The 18,244-nt window shown below is 40.8% G+C and overlaps 1 long non-coding RNA gene across 1 annotated transcript in view; it reads left to right on the forward strand.

Moving 5' to 3' along the window:
* LOC134333102 (uncharacterized) overlaps positions 1 to 18,244 on the forward strand; it is a 131,775-nt gene that overhangs the window by 26,561 nt on the left and 86,970 nt on the right. The window contains exon 2 of the long non-coding RNA XR_010015339.1: positions 15,128 to 15,193. This is a non-coding gene — a long non-coding RNA (uncharacterized LOC134333102). The remainder of the gene's footprint in view (positions 1 to 15,127; positions 15,194 to 18,244) is intronic.

The following is an 18,244-nucleotide window of genomic DNA, read 5'->3' on the forward strand; positions in this document are numbered from 1 at the left end:
ATTGAGCAATCTTATCAGGGCTAGATAGGGAATATTTACTTATCATGGGTGTTATTCCCAACATGTCTTGTTTAATAAGCTGAAATCAAAGCACCTCCGACCAAACATGTTATATACAATACATTGCCAAAAGTATTCGCTCGTCTGCCTTCACACGCATATGAACTTGAGTGAAGTCCCATTCTTAATCCATAGGGTTTAATATGATGTCGGCCCACACTTTGCAGCTATAACGGCTTCAACTCTTCTGTGAAGGCTTTCCACAAGGTTTAGGAGTGTGTTTATGGGAATTTTGGACCATTCTTCCAGAAGCGCATTTGTGAGGTCAGACACTGATGTTGGACGAGAAGGCCTGGCTCACAGTCTCCACTCTAATTCATCCCAAAGGTGTTCTATCGGGTTGAGGTCAGGACTCGGTTGTGCGGGCCAGTCAAGTTCTTCCACACCAAACTCGCTCATCCATGTCTTTATGGACCTTGCTTTGTGCACTGGTGCACAGTCATGTTGGAACAGGATGGGCCATCCCCAAATTGTTCCCACAAAGTTGGGGCATGAATTTGTCCAAAATCTCTTGGTATGCTGAAGCATGAACTAAGGGGCCGAGCCCAACTTCTGAAAAACAACCCCACACCATAATCCCCCCTCCACCAAACTTTACACTCGGCACAATGCTGTCAGGCAAGTACCGTTCTCCTGGCAACCGCCAAACCCAGAATCCATCAGATTGCCAGACAGAGAAGCGTGATTTGCTAATCTGAAGGCCACATGAAGTTTGGAGGTCTGTAGCGATTGACTCTGCAGAAAGTTGGCGACCTCTGCGCACTATGCGCCTCAGCATCCGCTGACCCCGCTCTGTCATTTTACGTGGCCTACCCCTTCGTGGCTGAGTTGCTGTCGTTCTCAATCGCTTCCACTTTGTTATAATACCACTGACAGTTGACTCTGGAATGTTTAGTAGCGAGGAAATTTCACGACTGGACTTGTTGCACAGGTGGCATCCTATCACTGTTTCACGCTGGAATTCACTGAGCTCCTGAGAGTGACCCATTCTTTCACTAATGTTTGTAGAAGCAGTCTGCATGCCTAGGTGCTTGGTTTTATACACCTGTGGCCATGGGAGTGATTGGAACACCTGAATTCAATGATTTTGATGGGTGAGTGAATATTTTTGGCAATATAGTGTATATATTGTAGGTTGGGGAAAATATTTGTCTTTGCTAGACCTTTACCTGCTTTCTCTCTTTACTGACTTTATTCGATGTCTTTTGTTTATTTAAAAGACGATCTTGGCCGTGGCTCATTTGTTTTCTGACTAAAGCCCTCAGGTAACTGATTAGTCCTTTTCTTCGTCTCATTACCAACTGATTTATGTCCTTGATTTGTGTGTGTGTGTGTGTGGGTTGTGTATTTAAGGAGATATTAATAAGTAAAATTCTCTTTAAATAGGACTAAAGGAAGAACAAAAAGCCTTAAAATAAATATTCGTGACTCTCTAACCCTATAACAGATTCCAAATGGCCCTTTTAAGTTTAGTAAATAAGCTGGCAGTCAGTTGTGTGTGGTGCACCTACATATTATTTGTGTCATAATTTATTCAGCTTCCCAAGTATACCTGCTTGTGCCACCCTTGGCAGTAACAACTGCATTCAAACGTTTGCATTAACTTGTGATGAGTCTTTTATATCATTGTGGAACAATTTTAGCCAGTGGATGCTTTGGCTACATGCTTAGAGTTTTTAAGCTTGAACTTCCCAGTTTACGGTCTCGCCAGAGCATCTCAATGCCGCTCAAGTCGGGACTTTGACTTAGCCACTTCATGAGCTTAATTTTATTCCTTGGAGACATTCAGAGATGAATCAATGTTTCGAATCGTGGTCCTATTGCATAACCCACCTAGGCTTGAGCTTTAGGTCTTGACCTAAAGAGTGGTCGTTCTTCTTTAGGATTTTGGGATAGAGAGCAGATTTCATCCATAACATTAAAACCACCTCCTTGTTTCTACACTGTCCACTTTATCAGCTCCACTTACCATATAGAAGCACTCTGTAGTTCTACAATTACTGACTGTAGTCCATCTGTTTCTCTGCTTGCTTTGTTAGCCCCCTTTCATGCTGTTCTTCAATGGTCCACTACAGAACAGGTATTATTTGGGTGGTGGATCATTCTCAGCACTGCAGTGACACTGACATGGTGATAATGTATTAGTGTGTGTTGTGCTGGTATGAGTGGATCAGACACAGCAGTGCTGCTGGAGTTTTTAAATACCGTGTCCACTCACCGTCCACTCTATTAGACACTCCTACCTAGTTGGGTTACCTTGTAGATGTAAAGTCAGAGACGATCGCTCATCTATTGATATTTATTGATATTGATAGAACTACAAAGTGCTTGTATATTGTAAGTGGAGCAGACAAAATGTAGAAACAAGGAGGTGGTTTTAATGTTATGGCTGATCGGTTTAGATTCAACATGTCTGGAAAGGATCATGCCTGGATTTAGCTAGGGAGGTTAAACCCAACTGTCAATTGAACTTTAAGAAGACTTTAATAAGGTTTTATGTTGGTTATATACTTCAAAATCACAGTGGCATGTCTGCATAAGCTTCGAGATGCATGGGAATACTACTGTGTGAATATCTCTTGTCTCAAGCTTGGTGGTCTTCTGGGTCTTCAGGCTCTGGCTTCACTCAGTGTCGGCTTAAGAAAAGGAAGAAAAAAAACCTAATTGTCTACAATCTTCTCAAGAACCCATTTAACCGTATTGCTGTGAAGATATTGGAATGCCTTTGAGCTTTTCAGCTTGCTTGTAGCCTCTTTGTCACTTGCTAATGCTAATGACCCCACAAAGTAGGTAAAAATGCTCCCGTATGTGTGACTCTTGGCCATTTCTTTATATAAATTTTCCCAGCCTTCTGTTAGACTGTCAAAACTGTATTTCTGAGCTGTGCTCAATGTTTCAATTTTCAATTTTTAAATGTATTTGGGAAGAGAACTGAAATACCCAAGGGAACCTGGGGAAGAACATGTAGCACAATTCATTCACCAGGGATTAAGCCCATGGAACATCACCAAACTGTCCTTTTAAGTGAAAGCAATGAACAAGTGCAGTATTCCTTACATTTACTTTGACTTTTATTTGATTGCAGACAGTTTGAACCCAAGATATTTTATGTTTTATCTGCTCAACTTCATTTTGTTTGTTAATATACCTCCATTCTTGCATTTCAGGCCTGCAACACATTCCAAAAAAGTTGGGACAGGGGCAATTTAGAGCTAGTAATGAGGTGAAAAAACTAAATAATTATGTGATTTCAACAACAGGTGATTGTAATCATGGTTTGGTACAAAAGCAGCATCCAGGAAAGGCTGAGTCTTTGATAAGCAAAGATGACCAGTTTGTCAACAAATGTGTGAGAAAATGATTGAAATGTTTAAAACAATGTACCTCAAAGAAAGATTGGAAGAGATTTGCATATTTCTCCCTCTACAGTGCATAATATCATTAAACCATTCAATAAATCGGGAGTAATTTCAGTGCTTAAAGGCCAAGGGCGCAAGCTTAAGCTGAACGCCTGTATTCTTCGATCCCTAAGACGGCACTGCATCAAGAACCGCCACTCAACAATAGCTGATATAACCACATGGGTGAGGGATTACTTTGGCAAACCTTTGTCAAGCACTACAATACAGAGTTACATGCACAAATGCCACTTAAAACTTGACTGTGCAAAACAGAAGCCCTATGTTAACTATGTCCAGAAGCGGCGTCGACTTCTCTTGGCTCGGAGGCATCTAGGATGGACCATCACACTGTGGAAACGTGTATTGTGGTCAAATGAATCAGCATTCCAGATCTTTTTTGGAAAAAATGGATGCTGTGTGCTCCGGACCAAAGACGAAAAGGACCATACAGACTGTTATCAGCAACAAATCCAAAAGCCAGGGTTTGCCATGGTATGGGCTGGCTGTGTCAGTGCCCTTGGCAAAGGTCATTTACACTTTTGTGATACATTGTACATTGAGATCTCAGAGCAACATATGCTGCCTTCAAGATGTCAACTTTCTCAGGGACGTCCATGTATTTTTCAGCAAGACAATGCAAAACCACATGCTGCACACATTACAAAGGCATGGCTGCGGAGAAACAGGGTACGGGTACTGGACTGGCCTGCCTGCAGTCCTGACCTGTCCCTAATAGAGAATGTGTGGTGAATTTTGGAACGAAAAATGTGACGACGACCCCGTACTGTTGCACATCTTAAGACGTGATGCAGGAAGAATGAGACAAAATAAAACCTGCAACACTAAATCACTTGGCATCCTCGGTGCCAAAACGCCAAAAACTGTGGTGAAAAGGAATTTCAACATTACAAAGTGCTAAATGCTTTACTGTCCCAATTTTTTTTTGGAATGTTTGAAATGCAGGAATAAATTAAATGAAGTTGATCAGACAAACATGAAATATCTCAGGTTCATCCGGTCAAGAACTTACAGTTTACACATACCAAAATAATGACAGACCCTAAATCACCAGAGACGGGAGTGCATATTTGAGTATATTTAGTGAAAGCAAAGACACCACAGGCTGTAAGTTAACTCTACATGTGATTTTAGTGGAATTTAAAGCACGAGGATGTTTGCTGAACTGGGATCTACATACTGTATATTCGGAATTAATTAAGGTGCAAAAATCTCGCAACATTTGGTACAAAACCAGATTTGGTGTAAAATCAAACCATTAGCACTTCCCAGAATACTCTCACACCAGTAAAAACACATGAACTAAATACATTAATCTTAATTTGTATGTCAATAATATGGGCAATATCTTGGGAAAATACATTTTAAAATGCTGATAGGTGGCATATTTCATATGTTCTTGTACACTTTTTAAAATTTGACCAGTAGTGTCCAAGCTTTTGTATAAGAATGCATATTAATACAATGTTTAGTCGTAAAAGCCAAGAGAGCAGGGTTTTTTTTTTTATCTTCTTGGGTAATTTGTGTAGAAATAAACATTGCTATTCACCACAGTTATCAGTCTAAGCACTTATCTGGCACAAATAAATAACTATATATTTTAAATAAATAACTTGTAGCCCAGACACAAAATCTGCTTGTCCTGGGTGCCAGGGCTTGTGATTTGTCCTCTTGAATATAAAATTTAATTGCAGCCACCAGCCTTTTTCAATTCACTTCAGTATGATACATATATAGCTCTTAAACTTCACAGAACAATGGCAGGTCTTAACTTTTTATGGCAGAATATTTTGAGAACCTCCTCCTTGTCTCTACACTCACTGTCCATTTTATCAGCTCCACTTACCATATAGAAGCACTTTGTAGTTCTACAATTACTGACTGTAGTCCATCTGTTTCTCTACTTACTTTTTTAGCCCCCTTTTCACCCTGTTCTTCAATGGTCAGGACCCCCATAGGACCACCACAGAGCAGGTATTTTTTATTTGGTGGATCATTCTCAGCACTGCAGTGACAATGTCATGGTGGTGGTGTGTTAGTGTGTGTTGTGCTGTTATGAGTGGATCAGACACAGCAGCCCTGATGGAGTTTTTAAACACCGTGTCCACTCACTGTCCACTCTATTAGACACTCCTACCTAGTTGGTCCACCTTGTAGATGTAAAGTCAGAGACGATCGCTGATCTATTCCTGCTGTTTGAGTTGGTCATCTTCTAGACCTTTATCAGTGGTCACAGGACGCTGCCCACAGGGTGCTGTTGGCTGGATATTTTTGGTTGGTGGACGATTCTCAGTCCAGCAGTGACAGTGAGGTGTTTAAAAATTCCATCAGCATTGCTGTGTCTGATCCACTCATACCAGCACAACCATGTCATTGTCACTGCAGTGCTGAGAATGACCCACCACCTAAATAATACCTGATCTGTGGTGGTCCTGGGAGAGACCTGACCATTGAAGAACAGCATGAAAGGGGGCTAACAAAGCATGCAGAGAAACAGATGGACTACAGTCAGTAATTGTAGAATTACAAAGTGCTCCTATATGGTAAGTGGAGCTGATAAAATGGACAATGTGTGTAGAAACAAGGAGGTGGTTTTAATGTTATGGCTGATCGGTGTATTTAAAAGGACAAACACTTTATGATATTGCTGTACATTCATAAGTGTTCCCAAATTGTTTAAGTGGTCAAGGTCAAAATGTTTCCACTGCCGCTCAGAAACACTGACTGCAAGGCTGGAACACTACCTGAACAAAAAGCTAATTTAGTGCAGGTCTTACATTTTATTTATTCGTTCACTTACTTTCACACCTAGGGGGAATCAATTGAAACTGTCAATTGGACTTATTCATGCCATCAAAAGGTTGGACCTGGTTTATCTGGAGGCAAACCACAAAGACACAGAGATGTGTAAAACTCCACATTGTGTAAAACAGCTTATATGGAACTATAGGTTTCATATATTTTCATTTTTAATAAGCCATAGTTTGGTCAATGTGTAAATATACAGCAAATGCATCAGCTGACTATTAGAATATGTTTAAATTCATTTATATATAGTCATTTACATTTACAGCATTTAATAGATTATTTTTATCCAAAGCGACTTACAACTGTGACTCCACAGGCAATTGAGGGTTAAGGTCCTTGCTCAAGGTCCCAACAGTAGCAACTTGGCACTGATGGGGGTTGAACCAGTGATCTTCTGATCACTAGTGTGGTACCTGAACCACTAAGCTACCACTTATTCATTACATTCTACAATAAAGTATTCATAAACTACACGTTATGTAAACAAACATCTAGAGCTGTTTTTTTTTTAATTATTATTATTTCTATATTATTTCTACATAAAATATTACTGCTCCTCCGACCTGTGTGCAGCCCTTAGTGGAACCCTTTTTCACCCATGCATTCTGCACAGGCGCAACCGGTGGCAATGCCGAGTTTCAAACCGAGGAGTTTAGAATCTCGGTGCTGGTGTGCTAGCGGAATATCCCACCTTATATTTTATATAAAAGTAGTGATTTATACTGATTCATTAAACTTTTCCCCAAAATATTATATTAAATTAGTATTACATTATACTGCTGATTATCTTTACATTTGAAGGCTGTTTAACAGAAAATGTTAGGAACAAAATAACTAATAAGCTAAAGGTTTACAATGTATCAGTACGGTCTGTACACCAATCAGATGCAGAGAAATTTAACATTTAAGTCTGGGAAAATTTGTCAACAAACAAATTGCTGAAAAATGGCATGTTTAGGTTGTAAAGGTTTCTTGTAATCTTTACATGAAAAAAACAACAAAATTGTGGTATTTGACCAGGGGTCCAAGCTTTTGTACAAGAATGCATATTAAAACAATGTTTAGTAAGAAAAGCCAGTAAAGAGCAGAGTGTTATCTTCCTGGGTAATTGGTGGGATGAATAAGCATTGTTATTCACCATATTTATCAGTCTAGGAACTTATCTGGCATACAAGAATGTGCTAGTGATTTGTTCTTACTGGAATATAACGTTTTATTGGAGCCACCAGACACTGTCATATTACCTCAGTATAATAATTAAGGCTACTTGTTAAGCTTTGCAGAACAGTGGCAAAAATTAAATCTAATTTTGTCAACAAATAAATAGCTTTTAAGCAAAAAAAGACGTTTAGAGAGTAAAGCTCTTTGATAGGATTAAGAATGAGAAAATTGAAAATGGAATTGATCATACAATGTTACATTCTGCAGATCATACAGAGATTAGTTTTTGGATGATGGCGGAGACATGTCAGATTAGCTTCAACAATTTTAATTAGGTACAGGAATTAACGCTTAACAATTTTTGAAAGGTGAAGAAACTAACTATACTCACTTCAATTCAAATTTTATATATATATATATAGTATATATACAGTATATATATATATATATATATATACAGTATATACACTTTGTAGTTCTACAATTACTGACTGTAGTCTCTACATACCTTTTTAGCCTGCTTTCACTCTGTTCCTCAACGGTCAGGACTCTCACAGGACCATTACAGAGCAGGTATTATTTAGGTAGTGAATCATTCTCAGCACTGCAGTGACACTGACCTGGTGGTGGTGTGTTAGTGTGTGTTGTGCTGGTATGAGTGGATCAGACACAGCAGCGCTGCTGGAGTTTTTAAATATCATGTCCACTTACTGTCCACACTATTAGACACTCCTACCTACTTGGTTCACCTTGTAGATGTAAGATCAGAGACAATTGCTCATCTATTGCTGCTGTTTGAGTTGGTCATCTTCTAGACCTTCATCAGTGGCTGTTGGCTGGATGTTTTTGGTTGGTGGACTACTGTCAGTCCAGCAGTGACAGTGAGGTGTTTAAAAACTCCATCAGCATTGCTGTGTCTGATTCACTCATACCAGTGAAACACACACTAACACACCACCACCATGTCAGTGTCACTGCAGTGCTGAGAATGACCCAGCACCCAAGTGATACCTACTCTGTGAGGGTCTTGGGAGAACCCTGACCACTGAAGAATAGAATGAAAGTGGGCTAACAAAGCATGCAGAGCACTTTAAAACCTTGAAGGTTGTAGGCGTTTTTTGGTTAATGCTTTTGTCTTAGCTCAGAATATCAAGCCAATGGTTCTGACGTTTAAGAAATCACTAAGAATAATTTCATAATTTTTACTTTTAATGTTAGCACACATGTGACCTGTCAAGGGTAAACAAATGATTTTCTCAATATGTTTTCTTCACCCCCGCACCTTATTATAGTCCTTGTTTCCCATGTGTATTTTTCTCTTCCTTCTATCCATTTCTCATCTCTTTATTGTGACCCTTCTCTGTTTCGAGTGTCGATAGGGCTCCGTCTGCATGTAAATACGCTCGGCCAGTGGCGCTACGTGATAGGAATACTGAATTTTTCACAAGTCAATTCCAATTCTGTCACACTTGCTATCTCTTGCGTAATCTGACTAGCTTATTTGGCTTCGTCTCATATGCAGCTGTGAGATTGATTAAGGCATTCTCATATATGCCGTGGAATGATTTGTCAGAGCTTCCCAGTGGGAGATTGAAGAAAATAGGGATGAAGGTGGGGAATAAAGTAAGATTATCATTGAGCACGGTGTATACCAGCGTTCATTAAAATCCGGTCCCCTGGAACAGTCCAGCACGGCCTAATTGGGCGTCTGAAAGGGTTCTGGAATGAATTGACAGCTAGAGAAATATAGCAAGAAAGGCCAGAGAGTGTAAGAGATGAAAGAAAGCAAATGGTATAAGAATTTAGGCTGCCTCAAGGTTGCTCCTGGAAGCCATTTCGGCACTTTAAGGCAGAGACAGCATAGCAATCTTCCTTAGTCGGAGTTCCTGAAGCTGTTTACACCCAGGAGGTCTGCACATTCTGCAGTGAGTGCTCTTCTGGAATATCTGCCCCTCGATCCATTTATTTAATGGAAAACAGACCGTATGCCAAGTGTTAAATTTTATGAAAACAGAACACAGCACTCTAGTAATGCAATGACTTGGCTATATCACCTGGTTTATTGGCCAAGGTGATTTCATTTCTTAAAATATGCACTGGACTCGGGTATTCTTGCAAAATCCATGATTGAAGCTTTAGAACACGCTAATGGTTTGCGGTTTCCTTTTATAACCTACCACCAAGACCAGCGGCGCTACGGGGCGGCCAGGAGACATCAGCTCATCTTACCAGGCATCAAAAGCAGCTTAGGTATTCATCTGAGACTCACAAGGTACAGGCAGTCCACAGACAGACGTGTCTACCAGGAAAGAAAAAAATTAGAAAGGGAAAGGGAGAAATCATCTAGTTACTACTGTGATTGAGTTGCATTAACAATATTGATGTGCACTGATCAGCCATAACATTAAAACCACCTTCTTGTTTCTACACTCACTGTCCATTTTATCAGCTCCACTTACCATATAGAAGCACTTTGTATTTCATCTATTTCTCTACATACCTTTTTACCCTGCTTTCACCATGTTCTTCAATAGTCAGGACCCCCACAGAGCAGGTATTATTTAGGTGGTGGAGCATTCTCCACACTGCAGTGACACTGACATGGTAGTGGTGTGTTAGTGTGTGTTGTGTTTTTTAAATACTGTGTCCACTCACTGTCCACTCTATTAGACACTCCTACCTAGTTGGTCCACCTTGTAGATGTAAAGTCAGAGACGATCTCTCATCTACAGTATTGGTGCCGTTTGAGTTGGTCATCTTCCCGACCTTCATCAATGCTCACAGGACGCTTCCTACGAGGCGCTGTTGGCTGGATATTTTTGGTTGGTGAACTATTCTCAGTCCAGCAGTGACAGTGAGGTGTTTAAAAATTCCAGTAGCGCTGCTGTGTCTGATCCACTCATACCAGCACAACACACTCTAACACACCACCACTATGTCAGTGTCACTGCAGTGCTGAGAATGATCCACCACCAAAATAATACCTGCTCTGTGGTGGTCCAGGGAGAGTCCTGACAACTGAAGAACAACATGAAAGCAGGCTAAAAAAGTTTGCAGAGAAACAGATGGACTACAGTCAGTAATTGTAGAAAAGTTATACCATGTATGACCTGTATGTGACAAATAAATACAAATTTAATATGATTTTTTTTTTAACAAACAAGTTATTGTGTCTAAATAATACTCCTGTTAATTTCCAGTTAATTCTATTGGTGTTATCTTAGATAACCGCTTCCATCTATTCTCAACAGCTTTTTAGCCAGTAACATAATATAACAGTAACTTAATATAATGTTTATTAATACCACTGGTAACCAAAGCAGCATGATGATAGTCCCCACTATTAGAGTCTTTTGTTACTTGTTTCTACCTAGCACTAATACCTGCTTGACTGCTTCTTTGCTAGATGCACTATTTGCTACCTACAGAAAATTTAAGTCCTTGTTGTCTTTTAGCATGTTTATGTAGCATGTTCATTTAATATGATGTGTAGGGAGGGGGCAACTGTTTGCCTGTTACTATGTTCTCCATCATCTACCATCTTATGCTAAGACAAAATTGGTCCAGATAGTCAAATGTAATTTAAAAACCACCAAAACACAGATCTGTCATAAATGACAAGCTTTCCATGGCCATAGGCTTAAAGGCTGCTCTGGAGAAAAGAGACATATCTATATTCTTAAGGTTTTTTTTACTTGTTTCTACCTAGCACTAATACCTGCTTGACTGCTTCTTTGCTAAATGTGCTATTTGCTACCTACATGAAATTACAGTGATTGTTGTCTGAGTGGGGCAATGTGGACAAGTTCGTTCATTCATTGTCTGTTTTACTACAGCATTATCCGATTCAGGGTCGTGGTGGGTATGATTCACCGGGCGAAAGGGTAGGAATCACCCTGGACAGGTCACCAGTCCATCAGGGGCAAACACACATGCACACATTCACACCTACGGCAATTTAGTATCTCCAGTTGGCTCTATTGCATGTCTTTGGACTGTGTGAGGAAACCAGAGCTTTTGGTGGAAACCCAAATGGTTACTAGGAGAACATGCAAACTCAACACAGAAAGGACCCAAGGAGGATGGGTCCCCGCTGAGTCTGGTTCTCCTCAGTGCTTCTTCCCTTGGCTTGCTCAACAGGGGTTTTTTGGTCTGTTGGTCCTGGATTTTGTAATGTTGCTGTGTGGTGACAGTTCTACCCACTGAGTAATCCCAAAATTAATTTTTAAATCATTTTAACACTAACTGACTGTGTGAAAAAGCAATCACATTCTTAATTATTCAATTAACCAACTAGACAGATTTTATTGATAGAGGGGATGAGAACCCGACTCACTGTGTCACCACCCCTGATGATCCTACGCTAGACCTGCTCGCTGTCACTGAAGAGGAACAGCCATCTTAGCTCATCGATTTACATTAATCAAGCAGCTCACACCCACATTCTCCTGTGGGTGCCAGGCTTTTAATATTGCATTGTGAGAGAGGTGTCTGCTTTCTGCTTGATGGGATTTAATTTAATCCATGGTGACTTAACTACTTCTGTGAGGAGAAAATTCTAATGAGAGAGGAACGGAGGGTGAATGCCGAATAAAATCAACATCATGGTAAACAAAGTAAGAAAGGGACTGAAAATGATTACAGTGAGAGTGAAAGAGTGAGAGAGTGATGCAGGGGGAGAAAAATGGGGGACTGGAGGCTGAATGCTGGCTGGGGAGAAATGTTTGAGCATGTGTCTCATATCAATGTCACTGCAATGTCTTTTACTGTCGCAGTACATGGAAAGAGAGAAAGAAACGGATAGAAAGAGAAATGACAGGTGTCATTATGTCCATTCACACTTCAATTCCTTCAAAACTTACTTGTCACTTGTGAATTCTTAATGTATTACCTGCTTTGGTGTTGTTCCTGATATGCATCTGACATTTATTTCAGTTTACTGTGTGGTACCATTTATAGATTGGATTAAATAGATAATTACAGAATGGTGCCCACCTGCCATGCCATTATAGCCAGCAGGGAGCATGGAGGCACAGTTGACTGACAGTGGTAATTCCTTAAGTCTGGTAGTCTCTATTTTTTGTGTGATATGATTTATAAATTGGATTAAATTGGTAATTACAGAATCATGCCCACCTGCCATGCCATTATGGCCAGCAGGAAGCATGGAGGCACAGATAATTAACAATGGCAGTTCCTTAAGTCTGGCAGTCTCTATTTTCTGTGATACAATTTATACATTGTATTAAATTGGTAATTACAGAATCATGCCCACTTGCCATGCCATTATGGCCAGCAGGGAGCATGGATGTGCAGTTTGACTGTCAGTGGCAGTTCCTTAAGTCTGACAGTCTCTATTTTCTGTGTGGTACCATTTATAGATTGGATTAAATTGGTAATTACAGAATCATGCCCATCTGCAATGCCATTATGGCTAGCAGGGAGCATAGAGGCGCAGAGAACCGACAAAGGCAGTTCCTTTAGTCTGGCAGTCTCTATTTTCTGTGTGATACCATTTATAGATTAGATTAAATTGAAAATTACAGAATCATGTCTACCTGCTATGCCATTATGGCCAGCAGGGAGCATAGAGCCACAGATGACTGACAGTGGTAGTTCCTTAAGTCTGACAGTCTCTATTTTCTGTGTGGTATCATTTATACATTAAATTAATTTGATAATTACAGAACCATGCCCACTTGCTGGCAGTCTGGCAGTCTCTACACCTTTATGAGCAGCCCCCATAGTTGGATTCACACTAGATTTGGGCTGCTCCGCTCCTTTCATGGCTGGTCTTGGTTTTTACTGCCTTTCTCTGTCTTTACACTTTTTTCCCAAGAAATCAGGTTGTCACACTAAGGTGGACTGAGTAGCTGTTATGTTGGTAACACACTAGATTTGGGCTGTGTCAGTTGACTGAGTTGCTGCTCCACTCCTTTTATGGCCGATTCAAGTTTTTACTGAGCTCCTCTCTCTTTATTTGCTTTTCCAAGAAATCAGGTTGTCACACACTGGTGGACCGAGTAGCTGTTGTGGTGGTAACACACTGGATTTGGGCTGCATCAGCTGATGGAGTGGCCTTTTATGGCTGGTCTTGGTTTTTACTGTGTTCCTCTCTCTATATAAATTTTTTTCTAAGAAATCAGGTTATCACACACTGGTGGACTGAGTAGCTGTTGTGGTTGTAACTCAGTTGTCACCTTTTATCTTTTATCTATCACTTTATACTTTCCTGTGTGGTTGTGCTTCTCGCTGAGGGCTTAAGGCTGATGGCACTATGGGAAACGATCCTGGCCACCTATGCTCGGCCAGCGTGTGCTTATGTAGCTATGGGATGAGTGCATGGGGTGTTATACCCTTAATACACTTGTCTATTTATTCGTTTATTTTATGTTGTTTCTAGTTTCTGTTATTTTTGCCACTGGTTAGATTAGTTAGTATATGTTCTGTTTGGGGTTTGCATGGTCTCCCAGTGTCTGTGTACGTTTCCTTAGGGTGCGCCGGTTTCCCCCCTACAGTCCAAAGACATACATTCAGGTTAATTGGAGATACAACTTAGTTGTGAATGTGTGAGTGTTTGCCATGTGTCGACCTGTCCAGGGTGTTTCTTACCTTTCGCCAGCATGAATTATACCCACCGCAATGCTAAATCAAATGAAGTGGTGGTAAAATAGACAATGAATGAATATTGTCTCCTTCTTCTTTGTGGCTGTTAGTGTCTACCTTCATTCGGGTGCCCCAGCAGCAAATAGATGCAGCTTTTGGCTGTAAAACAACTAGTTTTGGTTCCTGGGGTTAATCAAGGCACATCCTGTGCTAATTCCATTTAGAAGCTTTAACCTGACCTAGCGGTAATGTAATCCACCTCAACCCAAAGAGGCAAATGCATATGTATGAGCTTGCTCATCTTAATCACTATGATTGGCAGCACAACTGTTTTGAGTGATTCCATCTCTCTCTCTCCGGTTCTCTCACAAGTGGTCTTTCCCACACTGTCATTTGCTGCTGTGCAAAGGGACAGAAATTCAAAGCTTAAAATCTCTCTTAGCTCTTTTTTTTTCCATTACTGATCCTTTACTGGTTTTTGCCCTGTGGCTCTCAATGAACTTGTCACTCCCCAGCTGTGTGTACATGTGTACTTGTGTGTACGTCTAAGCGCGAGTGTGTGTTTGTTTGTGGCATGGTTGTCTGGCCCCTGCTAAGCCCCTTGCTCTGCTAATTGGCCCTGTTTTTTTCTCAGCACAGTGGGAACTGGAATGCTTCTGAAAGAAGGGAGATAGAAAACGCGAGCGAGCCGAGGGCCAGAAAGTCATTCTGTGTGCCCAAATAAAGCCTACGAATCCATGACATCAGTATGCCGGTCAGACTTCTGGTTCAGACCTGGGGGATGGGGGAATGGAGGGGGATACGCGAGAGTTCGGGCACGAAAGAGAGAGTGTGAACAGAGGTCTTTTGATTGGGAATTGTAAATGCATCTCCCTCTAGCACTCTCTTTTTCTCATCATGGCTTTGGATGCGAGAGCTGACCGATGCCTGAAATCAATCACTGGCTGTCACAGCCCACAGCTTAAAGCCACACTAAAAGAGCATCACATGAAAGACCTAAACACATCACTTTTCACTTATTCTGACCGCCTATGCTTCGTGGACTAATGTTAAACCGTGTGCTTGTTCCACAGGTCCAGGGACTCATCGGTGCGAAGGAATTCCCATCAGTCTTCAAGGGGCGAGCCGTGGCTTGACAGGTGAGTGAATGAAGGAATTACATGAACAACTGACTAAGGAGGGTTAGATCAAGCTACTTGATCAGCAATTGGCTTCTTTAACAATGAATCAACTGTTCTGCAATGTGAAGTACCACTCATTCATTGGTCAACATGGTAAAGCAGCTGTAAAATTGGTCCATTATGTACAACCCCACATCGGACAAAGTTGGGACAGTATGGAAAAAGCTAATAATAAAAAACACAGTTTCTCACATGACTTTTATTTGATTGCAGACAGGATGAACCTGAGATATTTCATGTTTTATCTGCTCAACTTCATTTCATTTATGAATAAACATCCACACATTGCAGAAAAGTTGGGATAGTAAAGCATTTACCACTTTGTAACATTGCCATTCCTTTTCACCACACTTAAAAGACGTTTTGGCACCCAGGATACCAAGTGATTTAATGTTTCAGGTTTTATTTTGTCCAATTATTTCTGCAAACACGTCTTAAGATGTGCAACAGTACGGGGTCGTCGTTGTCACATTTTTGTTTCAAAATTCTCCACACATCCTCTATTGGGGACAGGTCAGGACTGCAGGCAGGCCAGTCCAGTACCCGTACCCTGTTCTTCCACAGCCATGCCTTTGTTATGTGTGCAGCATGTGGTTTTGCATTGTCTTGTTGAAAAATGGATGGACTTTCTGAAAAACGATACGTCTTGAAGGCAGCATATGTTGCTCTAAGATCTCAATGTACTTTTCTGCATTAATGCTGCCATCACAGAAGTGTAAATGACCTTTGCCAAGGGCACTGACACAGCCCCATACCATGACACACCCTGGCTTTTGGATTTGTTGCTGATAACAGTCTGGATGGTCTTTTTTGTCTTTGGTACAGAGCACACGGTGTCCATTTTTTTCAATAAAGACCTGGAATGCTTATTTGTCTGACCACAATACACGTTTTCACTGTGTGATGGTCCATCCTAGATGCCTCCGAGCCATTGAAGTTGACGCCGCTTCTGGACATGGTTAACATAAGGCTTCTTTTTTGCACAGTAAAGTTTTAAGTGGCATTTGTGCATGTAACTCTGTATTGTAGTGCTTGACAAAGGTTTGCCAGAGTAATCCCTCACCCATGTGGTTATATCAGCTATTGTTGAGTGGAGGTTCTTGATGCAGTGCCGTCTGAGGGATCGAAGATCACGGGCGTTCAGATTAAGCTTGTACCCTTGGCCTTTACACACTGAAATTCCTCCCAATTCCTAGAATGGTTTAATGATATTATGCACTGTAGAGAAAGAAATATGCAAATCCCTTCCAATCTTTCTTTGAGGTACATTGTTTTTAAACATTTCAATAATTTTTTTGTACTAGTTATACTGCTAGTAATTCTAGTCATGTTCCTAGTATCTTTTATTACTAACACATGACAAAAAGAAACCAGAGGACAGAATAACAAAGGAAATAAAAGAAGGCAAATGAAATATGGTGGTGGAGCAATGCGAGTGAGAATCGGTGAACAGAACAAGCAAAAACGGGACATGAGGTCAGGGAGGGGACTCTCTGAGGTGATTTGTCTATGTCTCCCTCTCCCTCCTCGCATAGACACTCAGACCTGACCCTTTTGTATCACGGGTCAAATTCCTGATTATTTCTGCCTCGCGGACACCAACAATCGGAGACGAATGACATCACGGAGACATAATATACACACACACAAACATGGCCTCTACCCTACCTGCACTGTATCTTCCACTAGACTCCCCAGCACTTCCTTTTGAACCACAGGTCGATGATCTCTGACCTGTCGGGATAATCGTTGGCATTCTTTAGACTTGTTTAGTTAAATGCTTGTAGATTTTTGACCTCATTTCTTTATCGTTTTCTCCTTCTGCATAAAACAAGAACCCACCAGATTTATCTGATAAAGATCTTACAATTCCCTCATGCACTTACACACATGGTTTCAATCTCCACAGTTATGCCCTGGCTGCAGTCAAGGGAGGTAAACCTTAAATTGTACAGTGTTAGTGTTAACAGCGTGCATGTGTGTGTGCTAGAAAAGAAGATCTCTCAAAAGATAGAAACTATTGCAAAGTAAACATAAAAGATAGACGGAGGGGAATTGTATAAGGCCCTAGCTCTACATCCCGTACCTCTTTTTCATCATTTACGTGAAGCAGTGTGCTCCAGAAAGCAGGCATTCTGATTTCCCAGAAGGCATTCCTAATGGAACATCAAGTTCAATTTGCCTGTCGCTCTGTTTTGTTTCATTTTTTTCCCTCTGTCTCACTAAGATGGCCTGTTTTATTCTGTTTTTGGGCTTGTCCTATATCATCAGGGACACTGTGATTCATAGTTAACATAATACAAGCCCTATTTCCAGAAAAGTTGAGATGTTTTGTAAAACGCAGTAAGAAGAAGAATCACTCATTTGTTTTATTTGAATAATGAAATTAGAAAGGAAAGATTTCAAGATACTGATAAAGCAGCACGGTGGCTAGGTGGGTAGCACTGTCAGCTTACAGCAAGAAGGTCCTGGGTTCGATTCCTGTGTGGGTTTCCTTTGTGAGCTCCGGTTTCTTCGCACAGTCCAAAAACATGCAGTCAGGTTAATTGGAGACACTGAATCGCACTATAGGCGAATGGGTGTGTGTCTGTTTGTTTGCCTTGTGATGGACTGGTGCCCCGTCCAGGGTGTTACCGTGTGCCTTGCACCTATTGAAAAGCTGGGATAGGCTTCAGAACCCCCCCGCAACCCTAATTGGAAAAGCGGTTAAGAAAGAGTGAGTGAGTATGATTTCACCGGTCTACTTTATTGTATTTTATAAATATAAACATTATGAATTTGATGTCTTTAACACACTCCAAAAAAGTTGGGACAGAGGCGGGTTTACTCTTGTGTTCCATCACCTCTTTGTGAGCTGAGGACACTAATTGTTACAATTTTGTTGGTTGACATTTTGTCCATTCTTGCTTGATACAAGATCAGCTGCTTAACAGTCTGTGGTGTCACAGTCATCTGATTCTCGTCTTCATGCCACACCATGCATTTTCAATAGAAGACACATCTGGACTG

Source organism: Trichomycterus rosablanca, chromosome 19 (assembly GCF_030014385.1).
Source record: "Trichomycterus rosablanca isolate fTriRos1 chromosome 19, fTriRos1.hap1, whole genome shotgun sequence".
Classification (NCBI taxonomy): Eukaryota; Metazoa; Chordata; class Actinopteri; order Siluriformes; family Trichomycteridae; genus Trichomycterus; species Trichomycterus rosablanca.